This window comes from Hemiscyllium ocellatum, chromosome 35 (genome assembly GCF_020745735.1).
Source record: "Hemiscyllium ocellatum isolate sHemOce1 chromosome 35, sHemOce1.pat.X.cur, whole genome shotgun sequence".
Taxonomy (NCBI): domain Eukaryota; kingdom Metazoa; phylum Chordata; class Chondrichthyes; order Orectolobiformes; family Hemiscylliidae; genus Hemiscyllium; species Hemiscyllium ocellatum.
Genome location: NC_083435.1, coordinates 36,422,650 through 36,435,771, shown reverse-complemented (window position 1 = coordinate 36,435,771; position 13,122 = coordinate 36,422,650).

Genomic DNA, 13,122 nt, shown 5'->3' with positions numbered 1-13,122 from the left:
TCTCACTGTTCTGCTCCAATGAGGATGTGAAGCTTCATTGACAGGGACCTGGAGTTAGAGAGTCATGGAGTCATAGAGATGTACAGCACAGAAACAGACCCTTCGGTCCAACCCATCCATGCCGACCAGATAGCCCAACCCAATCTAGTCCCACCTACCAGCACCCGGCCCATATTTCTCCAAACCCTTCCTTTTCATATACCCATCCAAATGCCTCTTAATTGTTGCAATTGTACCAGCCTCCACCACATCCTCTGGCAGTTAACAGGTTCCTCCAAGTTTAGTTGTGAAATTCACTGTTTGTTAATTTTCCCAGACGCACTCCGATGTCCAGCGACACATGAATTCAAATTCAGCAAAGGCAGTACTGTGCAGGTTCTCTCTCTCTCTCTCTCCCTCCCCCCTGCAATGTCCTCACCATGTGCTTCCTTTGTCTGTTCTTCTCCCTTTAAAAACTGCTGTTGTTTTGACTTTTTTTCCCCCCAAAGTTCCAAAACAATGCAACAGCAAATAAAACAGTAATTGCTGCTCCTGGAATTCGAGAAAATCACCTCCAACACCTAAAATACTTCACAAAAAGGAGCAGCTCTTACAGCCAGAAAGCTTTCCTGTCCTCCATCTTGGATTACCCAGAATCCTTTGCTGGGGGACTAGACAGTAGAGAGGAGGGCAGTGATGTATCCTGCTGACTGATAAAGGAGGCCTTGCCCCCAGATCCAGGGAGCCTGGATTAATGCAGTCACCCAAGTCAGTTCCACTTTGTACAATCATATAAAGGCACAGCAGTGCTGGAAGAAAGTTGCTGATATTCTTTACTCTGCTGGTGTGAGTGCCACCACCTTCACTCTGCTTCTCCATAATCATTGCACAGGAAGCTCAAAAGGCTCATGGTTTACAACTGTCACCATTATTCATAGCATTATCTCTCACTGACTCTCACCCACTTCATCCTCCTAAATGACTAACCCTACCTGCCCTCTGTGTTTCTTACTCCCTCACTGGGGATATTTCACCACCTCTCCTGCTCTTGCATTGTCATGGAAATCTATTAAAGAAAAAGAGAGATCCTATAAAGTGGCCAGGAGCAGTGGGAAATCAGAAGATTGGGAAGGTTACAAAAACAAACAGAGGATAACAAAGAGAGAAATAAGAAAGGAGAGGATCAAATATGAAGGTAGGCTAGCCAGTAATATTAGAAATGTTAGTAAAAGTTTCTTTCAATACATAAGAAACAAACTACAGGCAAAAGTAGACATTGGGCCACTTCAAACTGATGCTGGAAGCCTAGTAATGGGAGATAAGGAAATAGCAGGAGAACTTAACAAGTACTTTGCGTCAGTTTTCACAGTGGAAGACATGAGTAATATCCCAACAATTAAAGGGAGTCAGGGGGCTGAGTTGAGTATGGTTGCCGTTACAAAAGAGAAAGTGCTAGAAAAGCTGAAAGGTCTTAAAATTGATAAATCTCCTGGCCCCGATGGGATACATCCTAGAGTTCTGAGAGAGGTGGCTGAGGAAATAGTGGAGGCATTGATTGACATCTTTCAAGAGTCACTGGAGTCAGGGAAAGTCCCGGATGATTGGAAGATTGCTGTTGTAACCCTCTTGTTCAAGAAAGGATCAAGACAAAAGATGGAAAATTATAGGCCAATTAGCCTAACCTCGGTTGTTGGTAAAATTCTAGAATCCATCATTAAGGATGAGGTTTCTAAATTCTTGGAAGAGCAGAGTCTGATTAGAACAAGTCAACATGGATTTAGTAAGGGGAGGTCATGCCTGACAAACCTGTTGGAATTCTTTGAAGAGGTGACAAGTAGGTTAGACCAGGGAAACCCAGTGGATGTGGTCTATCTAGACTTCCAAAAGGCCTTTGATAAGGTGCCACACGGGAGGCTGCTGAGCAAGGTGAGGGCCCATGGTGTTCAAGGTGAGCTACTGGGATGGATTGAGGATTGGCTGTCTGACAGAAGGCAGAGAGTTGGGATAAAAGTTTCTTTTTCAGAATGGCAGCCGGTGACGAGCGGTGTCCTGCAGGGTTCAATGTTGGGGCCACAGCTGTTCACATTATATATTAATGATTTGGATGAAGGGACTAGGGACATTCTAGCGATGTTTGCCGATGATACGAAGTTAGGTGGATAGGCAGGTAGTACTGAGGAAGTGGGGAGGCTGCAGAAGGATCTAGACAGTTTGGGAGAGTGGTCCAGGAAATGGCTGATGGAATTCAACGTGAGCAAATGCGAGGTCTTGCACTTTGGCAAAAAGAATAAAAGCATAGACTACTTTCTAAACGATGAGAAAATTCGTAAAGCCAAAGTACAAAGGGATCTGGGAGTGCTAGTCAAGGATTCTTTAAAGGTAAACATGCAGGTTGAGTCCGTGATTAAGAAAGCGAATGCAATGTTGTCACATATCTCAAGAGGGTTGGAATATAAAAGCACTGTTGTGCTATGGAGACTTTATAAAGCTCTGGTTAGGTTCCATTAGGAATACTGTGTCCAGTTTTGGTCCCCACACCTCAGGAAGGACATACTGGCACTGGAACGTGTCCAGCAGAGATTCACACGGATGATCCCTGGAATGGTTGGTCTAACATACGAGGAACAGCTGAGGATCCTGGGATTGTATTCATTGGAGTTTAGAAGATTGAGGGGAGACTTAATAGAAACGTACAAGATGATACATGGCTTGGAAAGGGTGAACGCTAGGAAATTGTTTCCGTTAGGAGAGGAGACTTGGACTCGTGGACACAGCCTTAAAATTAGAGGGGGTCAATTCAGAACAGAAATGCGGAGACATTTCTTCAGCCAGAGAGTGGTGGGCCTGTGGAATTCATTGCCGCAGAGTGCAATGGAGGCCGGGACGCTAAATGTCTTCAAGGCAGAGGTTGATAGATTCTTGATGTCACGAGGAATTAAGGGCTACAGGGAGAATGCGGGTAAGGGGAGTTGAAATGCCCATCAGCCATGATTGAATGGCGGAGTGGACTCGATTGGCCAAATGGCCTTACTTCCACTCCTATGTCTTATGGTCTTATGGTCTTATGAACTGCTCCTCCATGCATTGTCATCTGACTCAATCCCTCCCTTTGCCTCAAACCAAAGCAAAACACTGCAGCTGCTGAAGATCTGAAATAAAAGCAGAAAGTGCTGGAGAAACTCAGCAGGTCAAGCAACATCTGTGGGGACAGAAACACAGACCGAACATTTTGAGTTCAGTCTGGCTCATCTTCGTAATTCCGTTCCGAATGCTGAGTTCCAAAAAAGAGTCACATCAGATTGGAAATATTAAGTTGGTGTTCCCTTTCTTTGTCACATTGCTGGAGAATTTCTCATACCTTCAGGCTGACCAAACCAAGGTGGGAGAGACAGCTCACCACCGTTTGACTCCTTAGTCCCAAAGTGGAGAAGACCCTCGACATTGCTGGAGAGGAGTGTAACCATTCATGTGGAAATACTGATAGCTGCATGTCTTGGTGACCCAGTGAGCTACATTAAGCTGGACTGCTCTGTACATCCATCACCAGCACTGTCAACATCTTAGTATACACAAACCTACTGGACAATGAATGCCCACTCTTCCCTTTTACAGGCAGCAGCCACACAGCCCCCACCCAAAGAGGCAAACCCCTCCGTGTGTCAGCTCCTCCTCCACTGCTGGGGAGGCGTCACTACACCCTCAGAGGGTGCACCAACTGAACCCCCTCTCCCACTCCCCACCAGGTGAGTAACATTCACTGCAGTGGGATCTCTTTCTCCCGTTAACACAGCCCCACATTCTGGTGGGCACATCTCTGGCACGTCTCTGCAGTGGGTTGTGGAAGGAACAGCCCAGGCCCCTGGCATTTGGAGGATGGTCAGAGACTGAGTGCCTGCTCAGTCCCAGGGAGCAGGTGATTGGTCAGTCATGATTTCACTAAACTGTACAGGCATAGCAGCAGCGGGCAGGTTTGTTCAGAGACATTGGATTGAAGGTTAGAAGAGTCCATCGATGTTAGTTTTTCTGGGCTGGCTCTACATACCATGTGTCTGATTGTCTCCATGGAGAGTTTAGCAGTTGCCATGGAGACTCTGGGCCAGTACATACTCCGTGGCAGCCGATAACATACACAGAGCTGCACTCCATCAGTCTGGCTGATGGTGCTTTACATTACTGACAAGGCCCGAAGGGGAATGGGGACTTAGACCTGATTTCACGAGAATATGAGAAATCGGAGCAGCAGGAAGCAGTTAGCCCCTTCTTCAGCCTGGCCTGTCATTTACAAGGTCATAGCTGATCTGTCTCAGGTCTCATCTCCTCATCACCCTCAGCTACCTACTATTTCAAAAACCTATCTCCCTCCACTTTTTAAATGTTTTCAGTATTCTAGCCTCTGTAAATCTCTGGGATAGGGAATTCCAGACATTCACCATCCTCTGGGAGAAGAAATTCATTTCCACCTCCATTCGAAATGAGTGTCTCATTTTTCTGTAACTATGCCCCCTTGTTCAAGATTCCCAATTAATGAAAATGCCTTCTGAACATTTACCCACTCTCAAAATGTGGTATGTTTCAATACTATCACCTCCCATTCTAGTAAACCCGAATGAATACAGGTTAAACCTGTTTAGCCATTCTTGATAGCTGCTGGATGTTATTCTGGCCTGAGACTCGCTCTTAGCTTTCTAGCACCTGAATTTTTCTGTTCTGTCTTTGGACAATGCCAAAAAAACACTAGTATCTTCATTGCTGGACCCTTTCTGGATGGTTGTGATGATTCGATGTGGGAAATATTAGAAATAGTACAGCTTCTCAGTCATGTGATGCCTGAATGGTTGCACCAAACAACAATGAGGTTTGAGTACAGACTGCAATACAGTGATCATGGGTCTTCCAAGGAGAAGGCTGTGCAATGCATCTACATGCACCCCTGACACATTACAGAGGTTGAGGTTGAACAGTTCATCCTCCCACGAGGAGGTTGAACAGTTCATCACTGTATCGGCGCTGCCTCGTGCTCCCACGAGGAGGTTGAACCGTTCATCACTGTATCAGCGCTGCCTCGTGCTCCCACAAGGAGGTTGAACAGTTCATCAACTTTACTAACACCTTCCATCCCGACCTCAAATTCACCTGGACTGTCTCAGACTCCTCCCTCCCCTTCCTAGACCTTTCCATCTCTATCTCGGGTGACCGACTCAACACAGACATCTACTATAAACCGACTGACTCCCACAGCTACCTGGACTACACCTCCTCCCACCCTGCCCCCTGTAAAAACTCCATCCCATATTCCCAATTCCTTCGTCTCCACCGCATCTGCTCCCAGGAGGACCAGTTTCAACACCGCACAGCCCAGGTGGCCTCCTTCTTCAAGGACCGCAGATTCCCCCCAGACGTGATCGATGATGCCCTCCACCGCATCTCCTCCACTTCCCGCTCCTCCGCCCTTGAGCCCCGCTCCTCCAACCGCCACCAAGACAGAACCCCACTGGTTCTCACCTACCACCCCACCAACCTCCGCATACAACGTATCATCCGCCGTCATTTCCGCCACCTCCAAACAGACCCCACCACCAAGGATATATTTCCCTCCCCTCCCCTATCAGCGTTCCGCAAGGACCACTCCCTTCGTGACTCCCTCGTCAGGTCCACACCCCCCACCAACCCAACCTCCACCCCCGGCACCTTCCCCTGCAACCGCAGGAAATGTAAAACTTGCGCCCACACCTCCACACTCACTTCCCTCCAAGGCCCCAAGGGATCCTTCCATATCCGCCACAAGTTCACCTGTACCTCCACACACATCATCTATTGCATCCGCTGCACCCGATGTGGCCTCCTCTATATTGGGGAGACAGGCCGCTTACTTGCGGAACGCTTCAGGGAACACCTCTGGGACACCCGGACCAACCAACCCAATCACCCCGTGGCTCAACACTTTAACTCTCCCTCCCACTCCACCGAGGACATGCAGGTCCTTGGACTCCTCCACCAGCAGAACACAACTACACGACGGCTGGAGGAAGAGCGCCTCATCTTCCGCCTGGGAACCCTCCAACCACAAGGAATGAATTCAGATTTCTCCAGTTTCCTCATTTCCCCTCCCCCCACCTTGTCTCAGTCGGTTCCCTCAACTCAGCACCGCCCTCCTAACCTGCAATCTCCTTCCTGACCTCTCCGCCCCCACCCCACTCCGGCCTATCACCCTCACCTTGACCTCCTTCCACCTATCCCACCTCCATCGCCCCTCCCCCAAGTCCCTCCTCACTACCTTTTATCTTAGCCTGCTTGGCAAACTCTCCTCATTCCTGATAAAGGGCTTATGCTCAAAACGTCGAATTTCCTATTCCTGAGATGCTGCCTGACCTGCTGTGCTTTAACCAGCAACACATTTTCAGCTGTGACACATTACACCCAACATAAGTTATGGCACTCACAAACATTGGGATATTATAACCATGGGATGAATACGTCCTCCATGTTACAACCCAGCTGCCATCCCATCTGTCACCATGAAAGACAGCAGTGAATGTCAGTGCACATGTTATCACATACTTACAGTTCACTGTGAGAGGGAAACAGCTCAGAGACCTTGTGTAGTCATGAGAACTTTATAATACATTTGAGAATTGGTGACTACAAGCAACACTGGTTTTTTTAGATTAGATTCCCTACAATGTGGAAACAGGCCCTTCAGCCCAATAAGTCCATACCGACCCTCCGAAGTGTAAACCACCCAGTCCCAGTTCCCTCTGACTAATGCACCTAACACTCTGCACAATTCACCTGACCTGCACATCTTTGGACTGTGGGAGGAAACCGGAGCACCCGGAGGAAACCCACACAGACACGGAGAGAATGTACAAACTCCATCCAGTCACGCAAGGCTGGAATCGAACCTGGGTTCCTGGTGCTGTGAGGCAGCAGTGCTAACCACTGAGCCACCGTATCAATATCTGTTCTGCTTCCAAGAAGTGAAATTGTCCTGTTCAATTGAATGGACATGATTGCTCATAGATTCAAAGAATCATACAGTGAACAGACCCTTCAGCCCAACTCATCCATGCTAGCCAGGTTTCCTGTTTGAGGCTGTATATTGTTGGTCAAGGGGTGAGCTGTAAGTGAGGAGTAGTTTGATAGTGAATGTGTCTCATCATTGACCCTACAATGCCTGATTAATGCATCTACCTCCTGAAGGGCCTCACCTTAGCCACAAGTACATCTTACCTCCAAAGACCAAACAGAACAAATGTACTGCACTCTCTGTCAGAGAACTGGCACACATTTCTCCTCCTTATTGTGCAGTGGAGATTGGGTACAAGATGGAATGCAAACCTGGCTTACTGTAAGATCCAGGCTTTGTCTCAATGTCAAACCAACATTATCGGTGTTTTGTGATTATGGTCATTTGCAACAAATCCCCACCAACTCCTGGTCTCTTTATTTCAGTCTGATACTGCACCCCCTTTCCTCTCTGATCAGACAGTGGGTGATTATCTATTAATTACTGATGATTGATCCCTGCTTGGTCACTGACAGGAATTCACACTCTGCAATGGATATGTTCCATTGAGGTCAGTGATGAGGTCAATACAATTTGGATTTGATAGAAAGGACTACATTAGTTTAGAACCAGACAGGATGAGATGGGTTGCCGCAAATCACTTTGCACAAAAGGCGAAGAAGAAATGAGATTCGGATGAATCTTGGAACAAATACTGGGAACGATATTTGCTGGGTGTGTCTGTTCAATGTTTGAAGCAATGCTTGAAAGCTGGAAAGGAATATTTCACAAGGAAAGGTACGTATTTTAGTTTCAATGTTCTGATCTAACCTCACTGATCTATGAAACCGTTCTCCCATTCCATTCAGTGTCTGTCTCCTCGGTTACTGTTCCAGGACAAAGGTCAGGGAGACAATGGTTTGGGCAGAACCACGAGTAAAACAGGGTCGTACGTTACAGACTCTGGTTAGTGATAGACCAGGTGTGTCCCAGGTTACTGACCCTGGTTAGTGATAGACCGGGTGTATCCCAGGTTACTGATCCAGGTTAGTGATAGACCGGGTGTGTCCAAGGTTACTGACCCTGGTTAGTGATAGACTGGGTCTGTCCCAGGTTACTGACCCTGGTTAGTGATAGATCGGGTGTGTCCCAGGTTACTGACCCTGGTTAGTGATAGACCAGTTATGTCCCAGGTTCCTGATCCAGGTTAGTGATAGACCGGGTGTATCCCAGGTTACTGACCCTGGTTAATGATAGACCGGGTGTGTCCCAGGTTACTGTCAGAATTCCCATGACACCAGGTTAGAGTCCAATCGGTTCATTCGGAATCACTGGTGTTTGGAGCATCAGCCCTTGGTCAGGTGGAGTGAGAGGGAAGCACAGGAAACAGAATTTATGGGCAGGAAGCCAAGGGCAGAGATCAAAACATCATCCAAATGGGGTGAGTGCCCTGAGGGTGGGAATTCCAGAATGTTCTCCCAGTGACAGTGAATGAACAGTAATATATTTCCAAATCAGGATGGTGAATGGCTTGGAGGGGAATTTGAGGGTGGTGGTGTTCCTGTATATCTGCTGCCCGTCTCCTTCCTGATGGAAGTGGCCGTGGGTTTGGAAGGTGTCAAGCTCCTTGAGTGTTGTTGGAGCTGCACCTATCCAGGTAAGAGGGCTCCTGGCTTGTGCCTTGTAGGTAATGGAGAGGTGTTGGAGAGTCAGGAGGTGACTTACTCACCGCAGTATTCCGAGTCTCTGACTGTTCTTGTAGCCACCGTGTGTATGTGCTGAGTGCAGTGGTGTTTCTGGTCAATGGTAACCCCAAGGATGTTGGTCCTGGTGGATTCAGGGACGGTAACACCATTGGATTTTAAGGGGCGGTATTACTAGACAATTTTCCCCTCTGTGCCTCCTGTCACATTGAATGGATCTGAACAGTTTTGTCCCAGTCGGTGCAATATGTCCACCTGCTGGTGGTGTCTGGTACTGCAAGCAAAAAATTATCCCGCAGGTGACGCTGATGGTACAGGGCTGCCACCTCCTGGCGACAAACGGAACTGCGGCATTCTGTCAGTGTCGATCACATCCAATGGATCGCACTTTCGCAAAATCAAAACGTTTCAGTTCTGTGAACTTTGATCAGAACTGGGAAAAGGCCAAAGATGTTGCAGATTCTATGTTTGTGGAGCCGCAGGGAAAAATGCGGTGGTGCGATAAGAACAGGAGGCAATGCAGAAAGAAGACAGGGCAGAGAGCGGAAGGCGAAATGGTGAAGTGATGGTGAGAGCAAGGCAGGAGGAAATAGCAGTGGGACATGTAAAGGTGTATTTCAATGGCATGTTGATAGGAATCACAGCAACATCACCCAAAACACATCACCCAAAAACAATGGTGTCGGCAATTTGGAAGTAAAATTGTTGAATTTGATGTTGAGTCTGGAAGGTTACAAATAGAAAGATGAGATATTGCTGTCTCTCAAGCTATTGTAAAGGAGAAGTTGGAATGAGATTGAGTCAATTGAAACCATGTGACTAGAAGTTCAGGGTCATGCCTGTAGAATAGGGAAGTTCTTTATCTGACAAATTGTATTTGTTCATAATCAACGATGGCAATGCGGTGGCTTGAATGTGGAAGACGGACAATAGCACCACCAACAGCCCAGAGCTGGTAATGCAGGAAAGGAATAAATTCGTAGAGTACCGACGTCAGCCACAAGGTGGTGGTGTTGCTCCATCAAGAATACGATGTGGCCCGCTCCAATCGAAAAGATGAAAGACTCAACAACAATTTAAGTTTGTTCAAAATATCGTTTCTGTTGCATGACACTGAGATCATTTGCTGTAAATTCTGTGTCTTATGATCCTGTTCCACAGCTACCACAGAAGGAGCAGCGCTCTGAAAGCTAGTACTTCCTAATATACCTGTTGGACTATAACCTGATGTTGTGTGATTTGTAACTTTGTTCATGAAGAATAGTTTCTCTAAACCCCCAGCGCCACAGCCACCTGCAGCCGGGATGATAGTTATCACCAAAAAGTCAGAGAGAGACCCCACTGGGCCCTTGTCCTATTCTGTGCGACTCTATGATATCGTGAGAATTGTGATCACTCACAGATCCCCGAGAAACCTGGAAAACACTCACCTTGGTGTTGGATGAAAGTTGCCTGAGTGATCACATGTTTTGTAAGGAGGGGGAAATGAGACCTGTTCAATCACCACATGGTCTTTGTATGGTATCATCTGCCTGGACTGCACACAAACCAACACTTTCCACTGTCAGCAAATTCCTGCAGATGCTGGGACCTGGACTGAAAACAACAAATCCTGGTCAGACAGCACCCATGGAGAGAGAGCAAGGGAACGGTCTGAGTCTACACGAGCCAACTTAGATACATGTGACAATAATAAATCAAATCAAGCTTGCATCTCTCTCACACACACCCCCACAGACACCCACACACACACACACACACACACACAGACACACACACAGACACACACAATGTAAAAGGCAGATGAATTCATGTCACTTCCATAACAAGACAATCCCTGTTCCATGGGATTCCTTCCACAGTTATGTGCTGGACATTCCATGCACAGGATCTGTTCCACATTCGGTTGCCCTGCTGCTGAATTCTGCAGCAACCCAACCTTTTACTGCATCAAAGTGAATGGTCTGTGTGACCATCCTGCTTTTCCATTCTAATCTCACACTGTGACATGCCCCAGAGTTAAAGCCCAGCTGCTCCCTGTGTCCTGCTGCTGAGGATTCCTTGACAGAGGTAAAAAAGGCCTTCTTCAGGTTGTGGCGCTGAGTTATGTGATAACATAGTTTCCACACAATTAGTAGGTGACAAAATGACTTCCACACAGGAGATGGGGGAGGTTCAGACAAGGGCTACTCAGCAGCTGGGCCTTTGGAGAAAAAGCATTCCTGATGCATTGCCTGATCCAAAGCAGACCCATCTCAATCCTTCTGGCCACATGGAGGATGCTGCAAGGCCCCCTAACCAGAGGCTAATACAAACCCAGCAGTTGGAGACAGCTGCTCGGGCAGGAATACAAAGCAGCCCAATAGAAGGCCTCCTGCCAGCTCCGAGTACAGAAACAGGGCAGGCCCACGGGACAGCAGCTGGAGCTCTCATGGATGCAGCTTCTGGCCAGCAGCTCCCCAGGGAGGAGTTCTCAGCTGCTGGGCATGTCTCTGGGACAGGAGGGGGGCAGGACATGGGCACAGGGGGAGATACAGGAGGCATGAGGGTGGTAGCTCTAACTGGGCAAGTCAGCTTTACCTGCCCCCCCTCCTGCCCCTGTAAGAGTCATTGTCAGGCACTGATGAGAAGGTGAATTTTTACTGTTTCACTTTGGGGAAATGTTTTATTTAAGGAGTGACATATTACTAAATATACCTGTTCTGTTGGAGTCCTTTTTTATTTATAGATTGGCCTGGAATAATTTCAAATTGTACAAAACAATTTTAAATGACATGTCATTGCAACAGTTTACTAAGTAGAGAAACTGCTCATTAATATAAATGATCTGAAAGGTTTTGACCTGAGCACATGAAATTGACTCCGTTCAGTAATATCTCCCACAAACATCCTGCAAAGTCTATTTGCTGCTGAACTAAAATGTCCCTTGTTTCCCTCCATCTCCACTGCTCTTCTCTCTGATTTCCTGGGGGAGGGAGAGGGATATTCTCCTTCTCAATGTCCAAATCCATCAGCCCCCAGCTGCTCTCGAGCTGCCCTGGCAGCTGCAGGCGGGGTTTCCTCAGCTGCTCCACAGGGCCTGGCTCCAGTCACATCCATGTTGGGAGCCTCCATTTCATCGGTTTCTGTCCCCATCTGGTCTGTGGGCTGAAGGCTCAGTGCTTCCTGCAGGGGAACCTTGTACAATGTGCACCAGACCCACACAATCCTTCAGACATCAACCTGTTGGTGCAGTGGCTCAGTGGTTAGTTCTGCTGCCTCACAGCACCAGGGATCTGGGCTCAATTCCAGCCTCTAGGAACTGTGTGTGTGGAGTTGCACGTTCTCCTTGTGTCTGTGTGGGTTTCCTGTGGGTGCTCCAGTTTCCTCCCACAGTCTAAAGGTGTGCAGGTTAGGTGGATTGGCCATGGGAAATGCAGGGTTATACAGTCAGTCTGGGTGGGATGCTTGTTGGAGAGATGGTGTGGAGGTTTTGTCCCTGTCCCTGTACTGCAGGGATCAATTCCCAACAAGTGGGATCAGTTACAATTGTCCCCAAGAACCCAGGAATGTATGGGATATAGGTAAAGCAGTGTTGCTTCTGCAACCATAATTACTTATGCAAGATAAATGAACTCACACCGGTGTATAATTGTTTCAGCCAAGGGCTGAGTTAACAAGAATGAAAACTATGTGAAGGAAATGTATAACTGTTTTTGTATTAGCTAAAATGTACATACAAGAATGAAATGTGCCTGTAAACAATGGTAGATGTTATAGACAATTAGATAATGTGCTGTGCGGGGAGGGGGTGTAGGTTAAACTCGATATGTCTGTCCAAACAGGTACAAGCATCTGGTTCCCGCTTCTGCAAAAACAAACCAGACCACAATCAGGAGGTCATAACGCTCAGGATGGGCAAAGACTGAAAGGAAATATCGCTTTAGCAAGCAAGGAAGCAGCTGGCAGTGAGGGAGGATATTCGCTAAAAATAGACCACGAGAGTGAAATACTGCTGCTTCAGATCTTGTCTCGGACTGAAATTATTGAAGTGAGTGGGGTCTATTTCCCACAATTGGGGGCTGGTCTGGGAGATCTTCCATCGCTGGGAGGGAGAGGCTGTCCCTGGACACTGAGAAGATGCGTCCCATTCCCAGTTGAGGAGCGGTCTCGTGCCTTGGGTTGGTGGTAAGAATCTTTGAAAGGAGACTTCAGAACCACGCAGTGGGGAGAGTAAAGCCAGCTCTGAATGCGGAGAACGGCCAGGCAACTCCATGCACAGACCAAGGTAGGAACATTGACTTTTAAGTACTGCATTGGTGGCTGGGATTGATTTCTAGTAGTTAATCAGGGACTAACGAAGAAACTCAATATAGGCTGCACCGAGGGTAAGGACAGAGCCTCTGAGGATAAAAAAGGAAATGGGAATGGAGGCGGGGTCCCTGACAACATACC